Source organism: Mandrillus leucophaeus, unplaced genomic scaffold (genome assembly GCF_000951045.1).
Source record: "Mandrillus leucophaeus isolate KB7577 unplaced genomic scaffold, Mleu.le_1.0 Scaffold284, whole genome shotgun sequence".
Classification (NCBI taxonomy): Eukaryota; Metazoa; Chordata; class Mammalia; order Primates; family Cercopithecidae; genus Mandrillus; species Mandrillus leucophaeus.
Window position 1 is genome coordinate 2,306,069 of NW_012102965.1, and position 7,308 is coordinate 2,313,376.

Sequence of the window (7,308 nt, forward strand, 5' to 3'; positions counted from 1 at the left end):
AGAGAGAGAGAGAGAGAGAAAGAAGGAAGGAAGGAAGGAAGGAAGGAGAAAGAAAAGAAAGAGAAAGAAAGAAAGAAAAGCAGGAAAGCAAGAAAGCAAGCTGTGTGGCTGATTTCACTCAGCACAATTATGTTGAGATTTCTTTGTCTTTTGTATATCCATATTCATTTTTATTGCTGAGTAGTGTTCTACTGTATGGATATACCACAATTTGTTTATACATTCACCTGTTGGTGGACATTTGTGTTGTTTTCAGTGTGAGACTATTACAAATATAAAAGTTGCTGTGGCAAATCCATCCTAAGATGACCGACAACGAGTCAAACCCTTACACAATCCTTGAGTGTAAATAGAACCTGTGTCTTCTAGTCAATAGAACATAGCAAAGTGATGTGATGACGCTGCTGTCATTACATTATGTCATATTAAGACTCCATCTTAAGCAAACTAGAGAGGGATTCTCCTGCTAGCTTTGAAGAAGTAAGCTGTCATGTGGGAAGGCCACCTAACAGGAATTGCTGGCAACTGCAGGAGCTGAGAGGAGCCATTGGCTGACAGTCAACCAGAAAATAGGGACCTTGGTCCTACAAACTCAAGAAATTGAATTCTGTCAACAACCATGTAAGCTGTTTTAACCTGCTAACTTTGGGGTAATTTGTTGTGTAGTGATAGAAAATTAATACAGCTTATACGAACAATGTGTTTAAGTCTTTATATGGATTTATGTTTTATTTTCTCTTGGGTAAATAGAACTGAAATGGCTGGATCATATGGTAGGTATATGTTTAAGTTTTTAAGAAATTGTCAGGGCTGGATATGGTAGCTCACACCTGTAATCCCCACACTTTGGGAGTCCGAGGCATGAGGATTGCTTGAGTTCAGGAGTTCAAGACTAGCCCTGATCAACATAGTGAAACCCCTGTCCCTATTTAAAAGAGGAAAGGAAGGAAGAAGGGAGGAAAGAAAAAGGGAAGAAGTTTTTTTGTTTTTTTGTTTTTTGTTTTTGTTTTTGTTTTTTAGACAGGGTCTCGCTCTGTCACCAGGCTGGAGTGCAGTAGTGCAATCATAGCTCACTATAGCCTCAACCTTCCAGGTTCAAATGATCATCCCACCTCCGCTTCCCAAGTAGCTAGGACAACAGGCACCCACTGCTGTTCCTGGCTAATTAAAAAAAAAATTATGTATTTATTTTTATTTTTTTGTAGATACGGGCTCTCACTATGTTGCCCAGACTGGTCTCGAACTTTTAGGCTCAAGCAATCCTCCTGCCTCAGCCTCCCGAAGTGCTAGGATTACACGTGTGAGCCACTGCGCCTGGCTTAGTCAATCTTTTAAATGTTAGCCATTCTAAGATACGTAGAAGAATCTCATTTTAATTTGTATTTCCCCAAAGACTATGATGATGAGCATTTTCTCATGTGCTTATTTGCAGTCCTTGTATCTTCTTTAATGAAATGTTTTGTCCAAATCTTTTGCCTATTTTTTTTACTGAGATGTTTGTTTTCCTATTATTAAGTTTTGAGAGTTCTTCTATATCCTGGATATAAGTTCTTTATCAGATAAATGACTTACAGATACATAATTTGGAAATTAGTGATAAGTCTGTTTTTGCCTTTTCATTACTTTATTTTTGAGACAGAGTCTCACTCTGTTGTCCAGGGTGGAATGCAGTGGTGCAATCTCAGCTCACTGCAACCTCCACCTCCCAGGTTCAAGCAATTCTCCTGCCTCAGCCTCCTGAGTAGCTGGGATTACAGGTGGGATTACCACCACACTTAGCTAATTTTTATCTTTTTTTAGTAGAGACAGGGTTTCACCATGTTGGCCAGGCTGGTTTCGAACTCCTGACCTCAAGTGATCTGTCCACTTAAGCCTCCCAAAGTGCTAGGACTACAGGCATGAGCCACCATGCCTAGCCTGATTACCTTAATAGTGTTTTTCAAAGAGCAGAAGTTTTGAATTTTGATAAAGTCCAACTTATCAAATTGTTTCTTTTATAGATTGTTCTTTTGATGTTATATCTCATAAATCATTGCCTAATCCAAAGTTACAAAGATTTTTATTGTAGATATTTTTTAATTTTAGGTTTTACATTTAGGTCTGTGATCCACTAAGAATTAATTTTTATATGGGTGCAAAGAACCACCCATATACATTTTTATATGGGTGCCAGGATTGGTGTTCATGTAGATTTTTTGCCCTCCCTCTCCAGCTTTTTTTTTTTTTTACTTCCTTCCCTCTCCTCTTTTTTTGCATATTTAATTGTCCCAACACCACTTGCTTAAAAGATTATCCTTTCTCCACTGAATTGTCTTAATACCTTTATTGAAAATCAATTATTCATATATGTGTGTCTATTTCTGGACTATCTACACTGTTCTACTGATATGTTTGTCTGTCTTTATGCCACTACTGCATTGTCTTGATTACTGTAGCTTTATTATGTATCTTAAAATAAGGTAATGCTAACCCTCTAGCTTTGTTCTTCTTTTTAAAAATAGTTTTAGCTATTCTACATCTTTTACATTATGATATAAATTTTAGAATCAGTCCTTCAGTGCCTACAAAAAATCACGTGGAGATTTTGATTGGGATTACATTGAATCTATGGCTCAATCTGGGGAGGACTGACATTTTATAGACTCACTATGTTGAGTCTTCCCACTCATGAAGTCTTCATTTATTTGGGTCTTCTATAATATCTTTTAGCAATGCTTTCTAATGTTCAGTTGTCCACATGTTGCGTACCATTTGTCAGATTTTTCTGTAAGTATTTTTTGGTACTGTTCTAGATAGTGTTACTCTTAAATGTCAAATTATTATTTGCTAATATGTAGAAATACAATTGATTTCTGCATATTGATCTTGTGTCTTGCAATATTGCCAGTCTCGTTAGTTCTAGTATCTATGTTGTAGATTTAAAGACAGTTTTGCTTCTTCCTTTTCAATCTAGATGCACTTATTTCTTTTTGTTGACTTACTGAACTGGTTAGAATCCCTAATATGATATTGAAAAGAATCAGTGTAAATTAATGCCCTTGTCTTGTTCTTGAACTGAGGAGGAAAGCTTGTGGTCTTTTATCGTTAAGTACAATGTTAGCTGTAGATTTTTCAAAGAAGCCCTTTATGCAATTGAGGAGGTTTTCTGCAACTTCTAATCTGCTATGAGTTTTTATCAGAAATAGAAGTTAGATTCTGTTTAATACTTTTTCTACATCTATTAAGATAAACATAAGTTTTCTTTTTTAATTTATTAATATGGTAACTTACATTGATTTATTTCTTTTAGAATGTTTACATCTCTGTTCTTGAGAGAAATTGGCTGTAGTTTTTTCTTGAAGTGTCTTTGTCTAGGTTTGGTATCAGAGTAATGCGAGCCTCATAGAAAGAATTGGGAAAAATTCTGTCCTCTTTAATTTTGTGAAAGAGTTTTTTAGAACTGGTATAATTTCACCCTTATATTTTTGGTAAAATTCAACAAAATGTCATAGAAATTTTTCATTACCAGGCTGTAGTTATATTTTCCATTTTTAGGTTCAAACAGAAAAAAAAATAATAAATGAAGACCAAAATAGAAGTTTCTTTTTAATTCCAATTAAGAATATTTCCAACTCTTTAACATAGGAGAGGCGGCATGGGAGGGTGTTTAGGAGCCCAGATTCTACAGCCAGACTGCCTGGATCTGCCCCCTGCTGACTAGCTGTGTGACTTTGGGCAAGTTACTTCACCTTCCTTCACCTTGGCTTTCCTCATCAAGTCAAGAATAGATAATAGCCAGGCATGGTGGCTCATGCCTGTAATCCCAACGCTTTGGCAGAATGAGTTGGAAAGATCTCTTGAACCCAGGAGCTCAAGACCAACCTGGGCAACATAGTGAGATCCCTGTCTCCACAAAAATTTTTTTTGATTAGCCAAATGTGGTGGCACATGCTCATAGTCCTAGCTACTCAGGAGGCTGTGATGGGCGGATTGCTTGAGCCTGGGAGATTGAGGCTGCAGTGATCTGTGATCATGTCACTGCACTCCACCCTGGGCAACAGAGCAAGACTTTGTTTCAAAAAACAAAACAAAATAAACACACCTAGGTTGTTGAGAAAACCAAATAAGTGCATCAATATATTAATATTTGTAAAGTGCTAAGAATAGCTCCTGGCCTATAGTAAGCACTATTTATGTGTTTGATAAAATAAAAAACAAATTTTACTTCTATTTAGTTAATTGATCCCATGCACTATGAAAGAAATTCAGATTCAGAGGGCCTGAACTGAAGTCTATAAACCTGCAGTTTTAAAAATTACCCCAGCTGGCCAGGCGCGGTGGCTCACGCCTGTAATCCCAGCACTTTGGGAGACGGAGGCGGGAGGATCACGAGGTCAGGAGTTGGAGACCATCCTGGCTAACATGGTGAAACCCTGTTTCTACTAAAAATACAAAAAATTAGCCAGGAGTGGTGGCGGGCGCCTGTAGTCCCTGCTACTCGGGAGGCTGAGGCAGGAGAATGGCGTGAACCGGGCGGAGCTTGCAGTGAGCCGAGATCTGGCCACTGCACTCCAGCCTGGGCGACAGAGCGAGACTCCGTCTCAACAACAACAACAACAACAACAACAACAACAACAAAAATTACCCCAGCTGATTCTGATGAAGAGGATCAATGGATGACACTTGGAGACACAATGTAATTCTGAGATTAATTTCAAATGTGATTAACATGGCATGCCAAATCGTGCCGTTTGATAACGGAGTGTGTCATGTATAGTAAAGCTCCACAACTGACTCATACCCTCCGTTGGATATGATGTCAGATCTGAAGTTAAGGTTCTATAGGAACGTGAGGCCCCAGCCCCCTTGTGATCAGTCTGAATGGATTCTGAAAAGAGAGGAGAAGAGAGAAGCAGGAAATTTCATTTTTAAAAACGTTATAGATTAGCCGGGCGTGGTGGCGCATTCCTGTAGTCCCAGGTGCTACGCAGGCCTGGGGCATGAGAATCGCTTGAACCCGGGAGGCGGAGGTTGCAATGAGCAGAGACCCCGTCACTGCACTCCAGACTGGGCGACAGAGCAGGACTCCATCTTAAAATTATAAAATAAAAATAAAAATAAATAAAATAAATATTCTAAAATTTTGCATATACGTCATTGTCAAACAACATTTTTTAAACTGGCGTTGTTGTTTAGACTCCACTTCCCCTCCAGATGGCGCCAGTTAGCTATTTCTTGCCCTTAAGAGCCCTTCACTGGAAGCCAGGCATCAAGCCTCCTTATGCTTTTAAAGGCTCATATGGCACACGACCACTTTATAAGAGCGGAATACTTTGTTTTTCCTCTCAAGAAAGATGTTTACTCAGTACTAGGAAAGGTTTACTAAAAGAAAAATAGCCCAGAGCTTACAAATTATTCACGTTGATAAAATCATAGAGCCAACTTGGAGAAATCAGTCAGTCTTCACCACTGGCTTCAGGCAGGACCACACAGAAACCACCCTCTTGTACATGAGAATGAGCCTGGTTTTTGTTTAATGACTTCCAGACATCAGTGCATCCACTGAGAGCTGCTCCTCCTCCTACCTGAGGGAGGGAGGAACTTCCCTAGGGCCTGACAGACAGTTAGAAGGCTCCAGGGCCTGCCCGCCACCTAGGTCTCCTTTGCTTCCCTGCTGCTCCCTTACACGCCATAGATGCCCCTAACGAGGAAATGGAGCGATGGTGTCGGCTGGGAGATGATGGGGGGATCCTGTGCATCTCTGTTATGTGGAAGCTTAACTAAGAATATACGGAGACCCAGAGTTAAATTTAAGCCAATCTCTCCAGAGAGTGAGATCTCAAACCTTATCTAAATATTCAACTCCAGTATTTAACCACCTCCCAGGAGAGAGTTCTCTTTGGCTAATCTGATTCCCAGATGCAAAAGTATAAGCCCACTTGATTTGGGGTTTTCATCATAAAAGATGGAGCGCAGCTGGCTCTCATTTTCTGAGCAATATCCCTTAATAGATCTGAAGGCTAATTTTAAATGTTCTATACCCTTCTGCGATCTGTACTAACCAACCTCAGACCTTTTCATTCTTTGTTATGGCCTCTCAATGTTCAAACCCTCTCCCCGACTCTTCATCTCACTTTCAAGTTCTAGGGACCAGACTGGAATCCAAATGAAAAGCGATCACTTGAAGAGCCAAGGGTAATTATATTTACAAGTTGAATTCTGTTTCAACAAATACAATTACAGCATCCATCCTGATCTCCTGAGGCTTTTTGCATGTCTTAACAACTAGCTCATGTTAACAATGCTTCACTGATAGAAAAAAAAAATGTTTTCTGTAGAGGAGAAAATTATATATACTAGATGTGTTCACAAGTTGCCATCCATTTTTAAATAAAACTTCGTAACTAAGATATTGTTCTCATTAAGTAAGTGTATGTATAATAATTAACTTAGAGTAGGTCCAACATAAACCTCAAAGTCACCAGTGAAGGCTACGAATAAGATATTACTTTAGTGTTCAAAATTGTTTAAATAACTCTGAGTTCTCATATTGTGTCATATGAGTCAACTTTTTCCTATGTTCCGTGGCAAATAACATTTGGATTAAAGAGGTGGGGACTCATTTTTTTTCACAAAATAAGGAGCCCTTAGGTGGGCAGTTGCTGGCATTGGTTCAGCTAGTTGTGCAATGAAGCCATCAAAGACCAAGCTTTTTCTCTTTCCACGCTACCATTTTTAGGATGTTGGCTTTTGTCTCCATGCCTCTTGCTTCTTGATTGCAAGATGGCTGCTAGAAGGCTGGGCATGGTGGCTCATGCCTGTAATCCCAGCACTTTGGAAAACCAAGGCAGAAGGATTGCTTGAGCCAGAGTTTGAGAACAACCTAGGCAATACAGTGAGATCCTGTTTCTACTAAAAACATTTTTTACAGTTAGCCTCACCTCAGGAAGGTGAGGCAGGAGGATAGCTTGAGCCGAAGAGCTCTAGGTTGCAGTAAGTTATGCTCATACACCACTGCGCTCCAGGCAACAGAGTAAGACTGTCTTTAAAAAAAAAAAAAAAAAAAAAAAAAAAAAAAAAGGCTGATAGGGTTCCAGAATTCATCTGTTTATTCAAGATAGGAAGAAGGGGAGAAGAGGGAAGGGAAGCGATGCTGGCTGCTACTTCTGTTCTAGAGCAAAGGGTGACTCAGTGTCCTCAATGCTAGGAACCAAACTGGTAGCAAAATTTTAAAAAGTCAGTTCTGTTAATAATATAGTTTATCCATACTCATGTAGTCATTCATTGATGATTCAATGGGTAGTTTACAATAGCCTTTACCACATTTTA